Source organism: Protopterus annectens, chromosome 7.part0 (assembly GCF_019279795.1).
Source record: "Protopterus annectens isolate FY-2018-M chromosome 7.part0, PAN1.0, whole genome shotgun sequence".
NCBI lineage: Eukaryota > Metazoa > Chordata > Ceratodontiformes > Protopteridae > Protopterus > Protopterus annectens.
The window spans coordinates 1,594,003,157-1,594,020,196 of record NC_056739.1 but is presented as its reverse complement, the minus strand read 5'-3'; the positions used below and the strand labels follow the sequence as shown (position 1 = coordinate 1,594,020,196).

At 38.3% G+C, this 17,040-nt stretch overlaps 1 protein-coding gene across 2 annotated transcripts in view; it reads left to right on the top strand.

Annotated features, from left to right (window-relative positions):
• The window catches only part of FGD3 (FYVE, RhoGEF and PH domain containing 3), a 1,715,774-nt gene that overhangs the window by 195,608 nt on the left and 1,503,126 nt on the right, over positions 1-17,040 (top strand). The gene's annotated exons all lie outside the window — the stretch shown is intronic.

Sequence of the window (17,040 nt, the reverse complement as noted above, 5' to 3'; positions counted from 1 at the left end):
CCTGATTTTTATCTACTCCTAGTTTGATTTCCATTCCTGCTTGACAGCGATATGCTTCTGCTAAGTTAAGTATGGAAGTCATCTTAAATTTATTCTCCTCATATTTCAAAACTTTCACTACATTTGGGTTTCGTGAGGTCAGCAGATATATGTGGAGTCTCAAGATTGCACATCTGTACATGTAATCAGTTTCAAGGAAGCCCATTCTTCCTTTAGAATGGGGAATGTATAATCTTGGTATCCACTGATTTTTATAAATTATTTGGTGAGCATGAAGCTTCCTTCTTGTTTTAATATCTAATTTATCCAACATGTTTTGGGGCCAATTAATCATTCCAACACTGTAAGTTAGGACAGGAAGAGCAAATTGGTATATACCTTGGATTTTGTTCCTGGACGTCAGTGCTGTTTTCAGGATTAATTTTAAGTCATCTAAAATATTCCTTACTAAGTTTTTACTCGCATTTGTTCATGTTTTATTGCTGATCCTTCATTAATTTCCAAGTATTTATGCACTCCCTTTTGCTCAAGTCCTTTTATATCACATTCTTGTCCCAAACTGATGTTTTCCTGTTGCTGCTGTTTTCCTGCTTTAAGGGTTGCTTTTGCACATTTATCAAGGCTAAATGACATTCTAATATCTGAAAAAGTTTTCACAAGCTGCAGCTGTGCTTTCAGTTCCTCATCTGATGAGCTGTACAATGATCGACAAACGGAAGATGAAAAGTCTTTAGACTTTGTTGTTTTCTAGGAGCCAAATTATAGCCATGGCCTAAGCTGTTAAGTAAACAGCTTAATGGGTCAAGGCAAGGTAAACAGCAATGGCAACAGAGAGTCACCCTGGAATATCCCCCTTTGAATTTATTTTCCCTGGGATAATAATTTGTCTTTTATCATGGTTTAATTGCAAAGTGGTCTGCCATTGTTTCATGGTCACTGTAACATAGTCAATCAGTGTAGGATGTATCTTATACATTTTTAAGCACTCTTTTTATCCATGAATGTGGGATACTACCAAATGTTTTTTTGTAGTCAATCCATGCTATACTTAGATTCTTCCCCTTTTTACAGTTCTCCACTAGGACTTTATTTAACAACAAATGGTCCTTTGTTCCATATGACTTTCTTTTATTGCCCTGTTGTTCTACTGCCATAATTGAGTTTTCTTCTAGTTTATACGTCGTCAGAAGGCAAGTTATTAGTCTATAATTTTTGGAGTAGCTTGCAGGTTCACTCTTAAGTAGGAGCATTGTTTTACCTGTTGTTAGCCAGAATGATATCTGTACAGGGTGTGCATATAAATAGTTCTTACTTATGGCTAGGTCTTCTGCAAAGATGTTAATACTTTTAATCAAAAATTAGGCACTGCATCTGGGCTGTTTTGGGTTTCTAATACCATGATGGGAATGGACCCCATTCCTAAGTCAATGTACGATTAAAGTTCATGAAATTAGTATTGTTTCACTCTTTGATGTCAGCCAGAAGTGCTCTTTGCAGCACCCCCAACGTGCCTAGTAATGACTCCTTCTGCAGTTCGTATGGAGTTATGTGTATTGGTAGCATATCTAAATATGATTGTAGACTCTTTTTATAAGACCCGTTGCTCCTACTACTGTCGAAACTATCTGGGTATCCTTCTTCCACATTGCTCTCATTTGTGCTTGTGGATCCTGATGTTTTATGACTTTGTGTCTCTCTGTACACAGGACACTGTAGTCACTGGGTGTGGTGATTTCAATGATCAGTGCTACTCTTGACTTCTTTTCCTGGACCACTGTATCCTGTTTTCCAGCATCTATCTTTTAAATTGTTGATAATGGATGATCCCATGTGATGTAGACATCATAATTTTCTATGATGCTTTGTGGCTCATGTTTCCAGTGTATTTTAGCCACTCCAAAACCATAATGATTACACAATTTCCAGTGCAACAGTCTTGCCACATTATTATGTCTTTCACTATACAGTCCTTCTGCCATTAGTATGTCACAACCAACAACGAGATGTGCGACAGTTTCCAATTCGGTTTTACAAAACCTACATTTGTCTGTTTCTCCCACATGTTCAATGGACTTTGTAAACCAACATGTATGTAGCCCACTATCTTCTGCCACCAATATTAACCTTTCATCTCTTGGTTTAAATTCACGTTCCTTCCTGATCAACTCATCTGATGTCCTTTCAGATCCACGTAACAAATCGATGCAAACAAGGCTTAATTTTGTTGATGAAGCCGGAGACAGACCTTTGAAGTCACCCTTACTCCCCCTCTCCGCACAAATTCATAGTGACCATGGGTGCCTCCCTGATGGTTTGGGGGTGGAGGTGTATTTCCAGGGAAAAGCAGTCCAAGGCACTTGGTCACCCAAGGAGGCCAACCTGCATATCAATGTCCTCAAACTAAGGGCAGTGCTTCTAGCATTGCAAGCATTCCAGTCTGCCCCCCCATCAGGGGTGATTGCTATCCAGTCCGACAACATGTCTGTAGTCTGGTATAGCAACAAACAAGAGGGAACCAAGTCCTACCCGTTGTGTCAGGAGGCCATGAGAGTTTGAGTATGGGTGGTAGCTTCCAACTGCTTTCTAATAGCAATGCACTTTCCTGGAGATTCCAATGTAATTGTGGACAAACTGAGCAGATTCATTCTCCCGCCTCACGAGTGATCCCTCAGTCCTATAATAGCGATGAAGATCTTCAGTCACTGGGGCCAGCTTGCTGCTGCCTATTCGTATCCCCTACAAACCACAAATGCAGCAACTACTTTGCCCTGATTCCCCCACAGGGGGAGTCCCCAAGGGATGCTTAGTTCACGATTGGCCAACGTGATTTCTTTATGCCTTCCCTCCCCTTCCTCTGATCCCACAATTTCTAAAGAAGGCTATTTGGTTGAGAAGTAGAGTAATTCTCATTGCACCATATTGGCCCTGACAAGTTTGGTTTCCCTTTGTCTGGCTTCATCTAGTACATCAACCGTGGATTCTGGATCCAACTCCAGAATTGCAATCACACCCTGAAGGATTGATACATCCAAACATACTGAGCCTCAGGCTGACAGCTTGGTTTCTCCACTTCCAGTAATTGCCAGGCAAAATAACCTATACTCCCCTGCATGTCACATTCTCTTGGCTTCCCATAAACCATCCACCAGAAAAATGTATCTCAGCAAGTGGAAAAGTTTCATAATCTGATCTCGAGACAAGGGAATAGATCCTTTTTCAGCTCCGCTTACTTTGGTACTGGATTACTTATCAAATCTTCTTCATTCAGGGGTGGCAGCTTCAACTGTTTGAGTACATGTGGCAGCTATTTCTAACTTCCACAATCACTTCCAGGGCTCATCCTTGATTTATCACCGTCTCTGTAAAACCTTTTTGAAAGGTGTCACACATATTAGACCATCCTTCAAAGAACCAATTGCACCTTGGAACTTAATACTAGCTCTACAGTCCTTGACTTGTCCTCCTTTTGAACCTGCTGCCACTACAGATATAAAATACTTATCCTGGAAAACTTTATTCTAGGTAGCCATTACCTCAGCAAGACGAATATCTAAACTACAAGCCCTGTGCATAAAACGTCCTTACATGGTTTTTCACAAAAACAGAGTATCACTCTGGACTAACCCTACTTTTTTACCCAAAGTTATTTCCGATTTGACTATTAATCAAACAATTGAGCTGCCAGTTTTCTTTCCAAATTTTTGTAACAAAGGGGAGTATTCACTACATTTGTTGGATGTGCACAGACAGTTGCGATTTTACTTGGATAAGACTAAATCACTACGGAAGTCTGACCAATTATTCGTATCATTCTCAGGACCAACATTGGGAAAGTCTTTTTCCAAGGTTACTTTATCTAAATGGTTCAGAGACTACATTTGCTTTATCTACCAACAAAACAAACTTCTTCTGCCATCTAAGGTCAAAGCGCATTCAACCAGATCAGTCACAACTTCTGTTGCCTTCCATGCAAGAACTTCCATGGATGACATTTGTGCAGCAGCAAAATGGGCCACACCTCATACCTTTATTACTCATTGCAAATTGGATTTGGTCTCCAGGGGGAGAGCTTCCTTTGGTTCAATGGTGCTCAGGAATATTCTTCCATAGGGCCTCCCATGAAATAGTAGCTAGAGGCTCTGTCCCATCAGTAAGGAATGAATGAAGTTTAACAACATTGGATAAAGAAGTTATGTTCTTACCATAACGTTCCATCTGTGTTGTTGATCTTCATTAATTCATTACGTCCCACCCACTATCCCCCTCTGAAAGACTCCTGGAGGTTCGGATTTGGCCCTACCTTATAATGGGGAACTTGATCAGATAAAGCCTCTGCTTTTTCTCTTCCTGTTTTAAGGGAAAACCTGATCTGAAGTGATAGAGAGAGGGGCACTAAGGGTAAGCTTAGCTCAAGAGTTTTTTGGTTGGCGCTAGCTTGGTATAACGGATGACTCATTTCCAAGGATGGAACTGATACCCATCAGTAATGAATAAATGAAGATCAACAATACAGATGGAACGTTATGGTAAGAACATAACTTCTTTTTTTAAATGGAATGCTAGTTTTTCCTGTCATTTTGAAATTGGTGTAAAATAAAAATATTTCTCTGTAGAGAAATTGTGTTTCTTTCACTTTTTTTGCAGCAGGCATAGTGTTTTAAAGTGCATTTACAATCAAAAAAGTAACTTTTGTAGACTGGCAGTGCTTACCTGCATTTGCTGCTTTTCTTCCCTGGGTTAGAGGTGTCATTTTTGGCTTGACAGTGTAACAAACTAGTGGTCCCATTATCAGTCCTTCTTTCAGCCATAAAAAAGAAAGAAATAATTAAGCACACAGCCTTTGACACCACAGCAGGCTAGCAATTTGCATCAGCTGCAGGTGGGTGACTATGCTCTGGCAATTTATTATACCTCAGACTACTCATCTTTTACCCCGGATCCCTCTGGTGTTGCACCTACAGCCACTATGGGCTGAGGGTTAGCTATTTCCTCTGTGGCTGTTGGGGTCCACTCAGCTGACATGAAAAAGCCACTCTTGTCAGTCCTGGGAGAGGGAACAGGGAAGGTTTTCCTTTTGCGTTAGAATGCTGTACTCAACCCTGGGGAAGCTACTTCTACCATTAGTAACATGGCTGGCCCAATTTTTCCTGTCAAAAATAAACAAAACCAAGCATGTATCCACTCCTCCTCAAATTTCTTTGGATAGGAGCAGTTTACTTGGTCTGGTTCAGAGTTTAATTCAGGCTATTGACCCTTCTTATAAAGTAGCTTCTAATAAAAGAAAGAGGGATACCTGTATTTCTGAAGAAATTCAAGATTCTGAATTTCAGCATGAATTATGGGTGGCGCAGTGGTGCAGCGGTTAACGCTGTCACCTAACAGCAAGAGGTTCTCCAGTTCGATTCTCAGCTGGGGTGCCTTCTGTGTGGAGTTTGCATGGTCTCCCTGCGTTCGCATGGGTTTCCTCCGGGTACTCCGGTTTCCTCCCACATTCTAAAGACATGCTTCTGGAGCATTTCTCCCAGGGCCTCTGCTGAAAACAGAATCTGTGGAACCTAGTCAGACTTTCCCTGTCAACAAATGTTAAATAAATAAATGTGCAATGATACATGGTTTTCTCCTCAGATTTCTGATTCAGACTCAGAGGAGAGTTGAGTTTCTGAATCTCCCCTTGGGGATTTCACTTTCTCTGAGATTACTTTTAGAATATGCCAGTGTTTTCAGTGGGAGTACACTGAGGTTTCTCAGCACCTCAGAAAATACTATGAGTTGTTACAAAAAGAATTTCCATATCCTTCACCCATTCCTCCTGTTCTGTCCGTTTAGATGATGTGTGTCTCCTGCAGTTTTCTTGATTATCATGCAGTTGTCCTTAAAAAGGCAGATGGAATGTATACACTTCCTCGGCCTTTTAAATTTCTATACACTATTCCATAGTTAGGCCCTGCAGCTATAGCTCTAGTTGATCCCATTGCTGTTAAGCACCTAGTCAATTCTAATCCTACTCTTTCTGATATGGCTGGGGAAATTGTGGATAGGTATGGGTAAAAAGTGTATACTTTCCCAACTCTGATTTTCAGAATTTTACATTTTCAGGCATGTATGTTAAAGTTAATGTTTTATCTACAGTTTCTTTTTGTGATGAAAACTCTGCTTTAAATAATATATTTTCGTCTATTGCAGAAATCACTACCCATTGCATTTATGACTCTGCTGGTACTTCTTCCAGGAATATAGCCACTGGCACTGATCTGAGGTTTGCATGGATGCAATCTCAGAACCTCTCAGATGATGTTTAAAATGACATTTTTAATTCACTCTTGGATAGAGATTTAGCGTTTGGCCTCTCTGCTGCAAAGGAGATCAAAATTATGATGAAAGGGGCAAGCTGATCAAGGGAATCTAAGATTTTTCAGCCCTCCTTTTCCAAACTTTCAAAGGGAAAAAAAGTCTTGGAACTCCCAAATCCAAGGACAGTTCAAAAAGCCTGAATGACTATTCAAGAGACCTTATGACCGTCTCCTGCCCTGGCCCCTTTTTTTCTTACAGAAAGTCTAAATCTCAATTTTTCTATTTGGCAACAGATAGTTTTAGACACATGGGTTCTGAAAATTATTCTTCAGGTTTAGAGATAACAGTATGAGAAAATTCCTCATCTTCCAGGTCAGCCTCCTTTATTTCCACCAGTTCTTCATCACATGCTGTTTCAAGGAGTGATAAAAACCAGTTCCTCCTTTCCAAGTGGGGAAGGGTTTTTATTCAATGATGTTTCTAGTGACAAAGAAAGAAAATGCTTAGAGAGCAGTTCTGGATCTTTCTTTCTTAAATGTGTTTGTCATAGTGCCAAGATTCAGAATAAAGTTTCTTCACAATCTGTTAGCTCTTCTTCCTCTTTCAAGTTTCCTGGTAACACTAGACTTAGTAGATGTTTATTATGACATATCTATTCATCCCGACTTCAAACGTTTCTTAAGATTTTGTGTGTCTGGCTCACAGTAGCAGTTCTCTGTCTTACTCTTTAGACTATCTACTGAATCAAGAGTGTTCACAATCTGTTTAGCTCCAGTTACAGCTCATGTCAGATTACAGGGATATCCTCATTTTTCCATATATTGATGACATGCACAACTTTGCATAGTCAAAAAGTGTCGGGAATCTTTCTCTCTTGGGTGAGAGATCTCTTACACAATCTGGGATTCCAAGAGAACATTCAAAAGTCTTTCCTGACATCCTCACACAGGATTGTGTTCCTGGGATGTCAACTAGATACCTCATTTCATGCAACCTTTCTTTCAGAGTAAAATAAATAGATCTATATCTAATTCAATATTTTGAATCTGGCTTTTTTCTGTGATTCTCATGATACCTCTGGTAAGACTCCACTTGAGAAAGATATTATGGTATCTGGAAGGTCTTTGGTCTTAACACCAATGCCCTTTATATTTTCAAATCCCAGTGCTGGGGTTTGTCACAAGAGAAATCATTTGGTGAAGACAACAGATATCCTTAATTCAGTTCTCCCCTTCTCCTTCCCTGGCCCAAAGCAGTCAGTCACCATAGACACCTCAGACTTTACCTGGGGAGCTGTTTCAGCAGGGATAAAAGTGCAGGAGGTCTGAGCATTAAATACAGTTGCAAGCACATAAATATCAAGGAGATGATTGTCCTGACCAAAGCAATCAAGTCTGTGAATCATCTTTGGTCCCTGGAACCTCTTCAAATGGTTACAGACAATAACACAGTTATGTGGTACATCAACAAGCAAGGGGGAACCATGTAGTACTCCTTTTGCAGACTACCATTGATAACTTTGGATATAGGTTCACTGCATAGTCTCACTCTACTGGCATCCTGCATTCCATCAGTGCAAAACTGTGTGGCTGACAAGTTCAGCAGGACAAGAGCAGACCCCCATGAACAGAAACTACATCAGGGGTTCTTCAAAGATTTGATCCATCTGTGGGGAGTTCCTCAAGCAGACCTCTTTGCCTTCTCTTTGAACAATCAACTAGCAAGGTTCTGTTCCAGGACTCCATGCAAGAAGGCCGGGAAAACAGATGCCTTTTTTTCCTTGTACAGGAATGTTTCTGTTTGCTTTTCCACACTCTTCACTGTTATTGAGGGTACTTCTGAGGATTCAGAAGGAATTCCCCAAGATCATTGTGTTAACTCACTTCTGCCCCAGGCAATCACGGTTCTCTCTTTTTTTTAGAAATGGCCAGAGGCAATTTCCAGAAGCTTCTTCACAGATTGGATCGATTCACACAATAACAAGTGTGTTATGTAAATCTCAGCTTCAATCAACCTGAGTTGACTGCCTGGATGATAGGGTCTTAATTACTTTTAGGCACCTGCTTACTGAGCATACCTAGCAAATATTAATGGAGGAAAGAAAGGCTGCTATTAGAAAATCATATATGAGCAAATGGAAAAGCTTTTCTATTTGGGGCTAACAACATAACCAGCACCAATTCAGGGCTAGTTGTTCTGTGGTTTTACAATATTTGTTTCACTTACTATGCCATTACCTTTCTTATTCCTTTATCAAGGTTCATTAAGTAGCTATTTTAGCATGTCTGCTCATGAATCCTCCTCTTTAAATCCATCTCATTTCAAAATGTTTTCGAAAGGGGGGTTGCACAAGATGCCCACAAGTAAAGTCTTTGGGATCTTATCTTTGTGTTAGAGAAGCAAGCACTATCTCAGTTTAAACCATTTATCCTATCTGACTTGAAGTTCTTAACACAGATAACAGTTCTTCTGATTCATCTGACTTCTGCAAGAAGAATATTGCATGCTGTTATGGTGAATCCACCCTATCTCATTTTCCACATGGACAGCATGTTTTTTTTGAGACCTAATCCTTCTTTTAAGCTTAAAGTGGTGCCAGAGCTTGCTTTAAACCAAACAGTCCATCTCCCCAATTTCATTCCTAAACCTAAAAATGATTGAGAAAGGATACTTGTTACATGAATGTCCACAGACAACTGTGGTACTATCTTGATAGAACTAGATCTTTCTGATCTTCAGATCAATTGTTCATTTCTTGTGAAGGTAAGACGATGGGACATTCTGTGTCAAAACAACCTATTTCCAAGCTGTTGCTATTCCACCACAACAAAACTATTCTAGGCTGGCAGGGTCAAGACCCACTCTACTAAGGACTTGTCTTCATCTGTTGCTTTTTGGAAAGGGTTGGAGTCTAGAAGTGTTCTTGAAACTGCTGCTCGGTCCTCTGTACATACTTTTATGAAAGACTGTAAGCTTGATTACTTCTCTTTGTCCAGGTCAGGCTTTGCTAGGACCATTCACCTGGTGCTCCTGGATTGCTTTCCTTCCCCTCCTAAATGTAGTAATCTGGGTAATCTACACATACAGCGAAAGCTACTGCAGCAGTGATCAATATGATGAACATACTACAGTTGTGTAAGCAAACTTACCATAACAGTAGATGTTTGAATGATTACTGCTACAGTAACCCCTCCATCTCCCTTGTTTTTGGTGTGTGTGTTTTTATGCCATGGTATGGACATTTTTTTTTTGTTCTTAGCATTGCACTTTCAGAGGTCAGCCTCCCTCTGTCTGCTAGCAGGAAGGTTCTGAAGGGCTTGGCATCTAAACTTGTCTTTCAGTCAGCTCAGTTTGAGCTCCCTAACAGTTTAAGCATGTGGAAGGTTCCCTGCAGTTTTGGAAGCTGGCCAACTGCTATATCCCTGGCAGGATATAACCCATATAGTTAAGGCTACTACAGCAGTGATCACTTGAACATCTACTGTTATTTTAAGTTTATTTACAAAGTTGTACTTTCTCCCTTCTTTTAAAACTGGCCTAAAGGGAATATCCACAGGATTTCCCACAGACTGGATTTACTCACACTAGACAGGAGTTGTGTGATATACCCCAATCTGAGAACTTTTCAGTTGACTGCCAGAATTATAGAATTTTGATTCCTCTTAGCCATCTTTCTTTTTTTCTGAAGGGATGGAGTTGGTATGACTACTAGGAAATCCTATATAAACTAAGGTGAGTATAGGGGCTGAGCCATTGTCCCACGGTGTAAGGAATGGAGGAATTTGGGTGTATTTCTACCCAGTTGATAGTTCTGAAGACCGTGAGAAGTAGCAGACAACACAGACTTTCCACTGTGTGCATGTGTACTCATACAATACATATAGCACTCCTAATAATTATACATTTCTTTGTGAAATGATTGAATTCAGGTTACCTTGTTCATTGTCAGGGCTTTATCCATACCTCTCAAATTCTTAGATCAAGAAATCTAGACAAAGCCTAAAAGAACAGGGGGATAAAGGCCCAAAAATAGTGGCAGATTTTAAATATAGCTGTTATACACTTCAAAAATTGCTAGATTTAACAGGTTTTGTGATAACATACATTTTCTGGATGGTATGAAGAATGAAGGTCAAATGTATGTCATTATTTAGTCACTTTAATCCTAAGTGGTTTGCCAGTGATTTGCCAGAAAACAAACAAAAGAAATTATGAGTAACAGATAAAACTATGAGGCAAAAATTTGGAAATTCTGCAAAAGTCTGGTCAGTTGAGAGGTATGGATTATCCATCTTCACCAGTGGAGCTGGAAGGTGATCAAGGTATTGTTCTCATTAAAATATGACTGTCCGTGCAATGGTTTAAAATGGTTTACTAAATCAGTGAATTTTCATTATGGAATATAGTAATCTTAACAGTTATTTTAACAAACATTTCTTTTGGAGTAGGTGGTCAAGGTACAAGGAACTTGTTTAAGTAATAATATTTCCCTATTTAGACAGGTTTGCTTTTTATTTGGATTGTGGGCCCTTTTAAAAGTTCAAAATCTGTAAACTTCTTAGATGTTAAATTATTCATTGGGAAAACTGCTCTTCACACTAATAAATGTTAGTGATGATTTCTAAAATGCTTTAGATTTTGCAGGCAAAGACACTACATGGTCTTAACACCTTTGCACACTTTCAAGTAGCAACTGAAGGCCTGTGGCACATGACAGTAATGTGTACTGCAGTAATGATAAGGAAAATGGTCCCTTAGATTATAAAAACACAGCGGTCCTGTAGCATGCATGTTTTTAGTATTAAGCAGTGAGACAGAGCAGTGAGCTAGTCTATGCTGAAAACTAAGTTCTGCTGCAGATGGCTGTGGCTGTATGCATCAGATCATTTTCTCCATTTGTGATATGTGTAGCTATTCAGTTGCATATTTTTCCATACAACTGAGTAGATGAGACAAAACAAAAAGAGACAGAACTCTTCTGTTTGCCAGTAAATACTTCCTTTCTGACCAGGCCAAAGACACAGAAGTATTGTTGCAGAACTTAACAAAATCTGTAGGGTTTTCAGGGCTGCATGTTAATGTTCTTAATTGTGATTGTCCCAGTGTACCAAATGTGTGGTATGAGACCTTGGTACAAATGCATTCCCAGGTATCTGGTATTTTCCTGCCTCAATCTCCTGGCAAAATGTTGGATGTCAGCTTTTAGGCAGTCTGGCACCAACTATATGTGTGGTACGATTCATGGCAGTAGTTATACTTGACACTACTGGGAAGGCTTCCCACGGTTAAGATGTTTTGGTTTTCCTTTGTGTGTTATACATTATGGCAGACACCTACACTGCCCTCCAGAGCTTAGGCTAATGGATGTCACTACATTGATATTTCAACTTGTTTATGGGGACAAGAGGCAGAAGGTTCCTTTAAGTATATTTACTCTTTGGAGTTACAGGGATTAGATAATTCACAGTGGTGCTTTTCCTTTAAGGGTGTTTTACAGTGAAAAGGACATACCAGCTGTTCTTTATAAATCACCATTAACCTCATGTTTTCTACATGGTGTCAGGGTGTCTTGTCAACCATCATCCCATCTCCTGATTCATTGCCACCCCTCCTACCTTCTTCAACAGTCATGTCTGACTCTCACAGGTCTTCTCTCATGCAGCTCACCCATCTCTTGACTGGACAGCATCATTTCCTGTTGACTTCCTCCTGTCATCTTTCAAATCTTCTTCACCAGATCATCTTCTGATTTCCTGCCCATGTCCATGAACCACCATAATCTGTTCTCTTGACCTTTTCTGCAACTGGAGCTACTTTGGCTTCTGTACTGATATCATTATTTATTTGTCTGTTGCACTGTGTGCCTCCTACTACATACCTCTGTCACCACTAGCTTCCTCAACTGATTTTTTTTTTCACTGCCCATGTTTCTGTGCAGTACAGAAGTACTGATCACACCACTGTTTTATACATCCTACTTTTCAACTTCTTTCACATTCATCTGACACACACTATCCTTGACACTCTGTGCCAGTTGGCTGCACCACTTCAGATTCTAGTTTTGACCTCCTCTTAGATTGTAGTTTTGACATCCTCTTAGAGACTCAGGCTTCCATTCTCCTCAACCACCCCTCTCAGTAACTGATATCTCAATTTTCAGCTCCAGATGATTTATTCAGTGTTTGGACTCTGTTTCATCCCATGTGCCTTCAGTTTTGAATTTCATTCCTTTATCATTTTATGAATTTCCTGTTCAATATTTGTGTGTAATGCCACATTGTCTACATACAGTATCATACCTCTCAACTGTACAGTTTTTCGCAGAATGTCCAGATTTTTGCTTCATATTTTTGGTGTGAACCTTCTAAAATCTGTATCTTTTTGGCAAATAGCTAAGGATTGAAGTCATTAAATAATGACAAACATTTGAGTTTAAGACACCACATCCTTCAGAAAATTCATGCTAATACAAAACCTATTATTCTATCAACTTTCTAAGTTTGTAAGAGCAATATTTAAAATCTGCCCCTATTTGTCCTGCCATCATTTTGGACTTTGTCCATATTTTTTGCTCTAAGTGATTGAGAGGTACTGTAGCTTTGCTGTTATTTCCCCTCTGACTTGTTTGCTATGTAGTTCATCATTTTCATGACTGGTTTTCAGAGCTGAATCCTGATGTACACCCACTCCCACTAAGAACCCCTCTGTAAGTCTGAACACTGTATGTCTGTCACATAGCCTGCACTAATTTTACACATGCTTAAATGTTTTCAGGACTTTGAACCATCACAGACCTGCCCAAATAAGCTTTCTTGGGACCTTGTCATATGCCTTCTCCAAGTTTGCAAATGTCCAGGTGGACCTTTTCCTCATATCCAGCTTGTTCTGTACTTTCTGTCTCACAGTAAATTCTGGGTTAGTTGAGATGCATCATGATCCGAATCAGAACTGCTCATCTCCCATCTTCTTTTCTACTACGTATCCGAGCGTTGTCTTGATCTCCCTCTCATTGTTTGCTTCTCTTCCACATTTATTCTGACCAGTAGCTTGATTTGCACTGGTTTGAACTGTTTTGAAAAAAGCTGCCGAGCAGTCCTTCTGCTCTACATTAGATACAGCACCTCCATTCTCAGTCGCAGGTTCTTCTGATACCATGTCACTTCCTGTTGGAGCAATAATAGTGCTCTGATTGGTGTCCTGCAATGCCGCCTCATCGTTCGAAATTCTCACAACAGATGACCCACTGCCAATATGTCCAACACTTTTACTATAAGTTGTTGCCATAGAGATAGAGGGATGGACATTATCCGTTTCAAATGTATCCAATTGATCCAATTTACTAGCAGTCCTTTGGATACTGTTATTAACATAAGGTTTAGACTTGGGCCAAACAAAGATCTGCCCCAATTTATAATCATTTACGTCCCTTGCAATTTTTCGTCTTTTTTGCTTGGCAGCTTTTTTAAAACAGTTCAAGCCAGTGCAAATCAAGCTACTGGTCAGAATAAATGTGGAAGAGAAGCAAACAACGAGACGGAGATCGAGACAATGCTCGGATACGTTGAAGAGGAAGAATGAGAGCCCACTTTTGAAGAACAAGATGGTACGCAAATAAATAAAGACTCTAATATTGTGAATCTTTCTAGTTGTATTTTAACTGATGCAGATAAAGCTGTTTTGATCAAAGGTTTACAATTCACACCCAGTTGCACGGGTAACATTGTTGATGCCATCACTGACCTGAAATTGTTTGTTCAGAATTTAAGCCTGAAATTATTATACAAAGACAATCAGTTTACTGCTAATAGTATATATAAAAAAGTAGTACTTTTATTCCTTATAATTGACCTATTTTTCTGCCTTTGAAGAGTTGTGTGAAATTGAATTAAGGGGCTTGTTTAATAGTAAAAATGGGTATAAATATTATAACTTAAGTAAAGAAGAGATTGAAGCTCTTGAAAAACTGGAGAAAGATAAAGACCTCATAATTAAGCAAGCTGACAAGGGTGGGGCTATTGTGTTGTTTGATAGAACACACTATATGAGTTTAATGGAACAATTTTTAAATGATGAGACCACTTTTAAAGTAATGGATTTTAATGAGATAAAAAGTGTATTTCTAGTGTAAACATGTTTATTTATGATCTTCAAATACAGGGTGATATATCTTTAAAAGAATTTACGTACTTTACTGTTACATGTCCAATGTTGCCTATTATGTATGGATTGCCAAAAATCCATAAGTCCATGGTAGTCCCCCCCAGTGAGACCAATAGTCTCAGGAAGGGGTTGGATCACGGAACCTTTATCAATACATATATACAAGAATTTTAAGTAAGTACATAAATGAATGTAAAAGTGTTATAAAAGATTCCAGAGATTTCTTTAGACAACTGTTTAACTGGATTAATAATAATAAAAATGACAGATTTATTATGGCAACATTGGACATTAATTCGTTATTTATGGTTATACCAAATGACTATGGACCAGAAAGTATTCGTGAGTTCCTGAATAGTAATACAAATGTGATGGCAAGGAAAATAGCCACAATCTGTGAAATAATAGGTGCTATTCTCACAAATAATATTTGTATTTTTAACAATAGACCATACTTACAGATCTCTGGGGTGGCCATGGGTACTCCCATAGCCAATATTTATGCAAACATTGTATTGAATCAATGGGAGAGTAAATATGTTTACAAAGGAAATGAATTTTATGATCCTAACTTGCTATTTTATAAAAGATTTGTAGACGATTGTTTCCTTTTATGGAAAGGTACTACAGAAAGTTTAATGAATTTTATTGAATATCTGGAAGTGACAACAGAATTTTTACATTTTAAAATGAAAGTATCAGATACTAATATTGCATTTTTAGATATGAATTTGTCTATGATGAATGGAGAAATACAGACACCTACACATAGGAAATCAGTTCATGCTAACAGATATACACATAGACACAGTATGCATGCCCCCCATACATTTAAAAGTATTGTGAAAAGCCAGTTTTGTAGAGTTAGTAGGTTAAATACTGATGTGGATGAATGTTTAAAACAAATGGAAAATATTAAGCAAGAATTTTCTGATAGGGGCTATGATTTACAAAAGTATAAATGTTATAATAGAGAGTGTTTTAAAAGAGAGATTGGATACGACAGCTCCACTCTTTAGTGAAGGAAGGCAGATAACAAGTAATTCTAATGCTGAAAATCGAAAACTGAGATATGTCACAACTTATAATACTAGATCTAAGGGGATAGAGAGTATACTACAAAATAATTGAAATATCTTGTTATCAATGCCTGAACTTAGAAACATCATAACTGAAAGGCCATATTTTGCATATAAGAATGAAAGAAGCCTTAAGCAGAAATTGTGCTATAAAGATTTTAAGCCTAATGGCATTAATGTTGCTGTTAGAACTACCAAGAAAGGCACAATTCCATGTTACAACTGTAGCTGTTGTGAAGATGTGACATCAGATACTGAATTTATCTGTCCAGTCACTAGATATCATTATAATTTTGACTGTTATGCTATTTGTAATACAACTTTCATAGTTTATCTAGCCACCTGCACTAAATGCCCCTCATTCTGTGTTGTTAAAAGTAGTAGAAAATTGAAAGACTGCATTATAGAGCACAAATCAGAAATTAGAAGGAATATACCCACTAACGCGCTGGCCAAACATATAAATAACAATGTTAATGATCATAACTTTAAATTTAGGGTAATAAAGACCATACAGCAAAGTATGAGTGGGGTTGACACCAATAATATGCCGGAAAATATAAAGTATTCCTGGATAATAAAACTGCAAGCAGATGTCTACCCAGGGATTAATAGTGCAGTAAGCTTGAAGCCTGTTCTAATTAAGAAGCAGCATAAGCTGCATTAACTGAAATTATATTATTTGTTTATTAGAATGTTTTCAATGGTTGGCTGTGTCATATGATTAATTGTTTTACACTATTTAATTGAAATGTGAAATGTTTTTACTATAGCACTGAGGAAGGGGAAACTGTGTTCTTTTATGTTTTAGAGTCTACATTGCATCACATTGGAAGTTCTCACTTGAATTGTGTATATATAAAGGGGAGGGAACTGTAATGTGTTTGTAAATGCACCTCAGCTTTTGAGGCTCAGAAGGAATGATAAAATGTACCATTTATGCAGGGCAATCAGCACTAGGACTTGTATGAAGGAGTGTTAAAACCATATTGGTTGAGTTGTACTACATCACACAAGTTTGGATATCTGGAAGAATTGTCTAGGTAGAAATCTTTTAATCCATAGGATGATAGGTACTCTGCAGGTTTCTTTTACATTTTAACTTGACCTTGTTTCATAATGAGATACTTAATGCCTTACATTGTGTGTTAGTTTGTGCTGTACATTTTCTGCATATACTTTTAGGTGTTGCCTTGCCTTGATTTACTGCTGTTGTAGTGGTTAATGTTGTTAATTTTGCTAATGCCAGATAACATTAACAGAGTACTACCCCTAAAAGTATATGTTGTGTAGTGCCTTAACAGTCAAACAATGAAACTGTAGTAAGCTTTTTTTGTTAAAACATTTGTGAAATGTTATTTCAAATGCTGTTTTTATTCTAAAATAGGTGCATTTATAAAATTAACAGTGTTAAAAGTAAACAAAAAATCACTACAGACCTACAGGAATTATAAATATTGTATTTTATTGTATTGTTTTGCTATAAACAGTAGATTATTTGTGACTGACT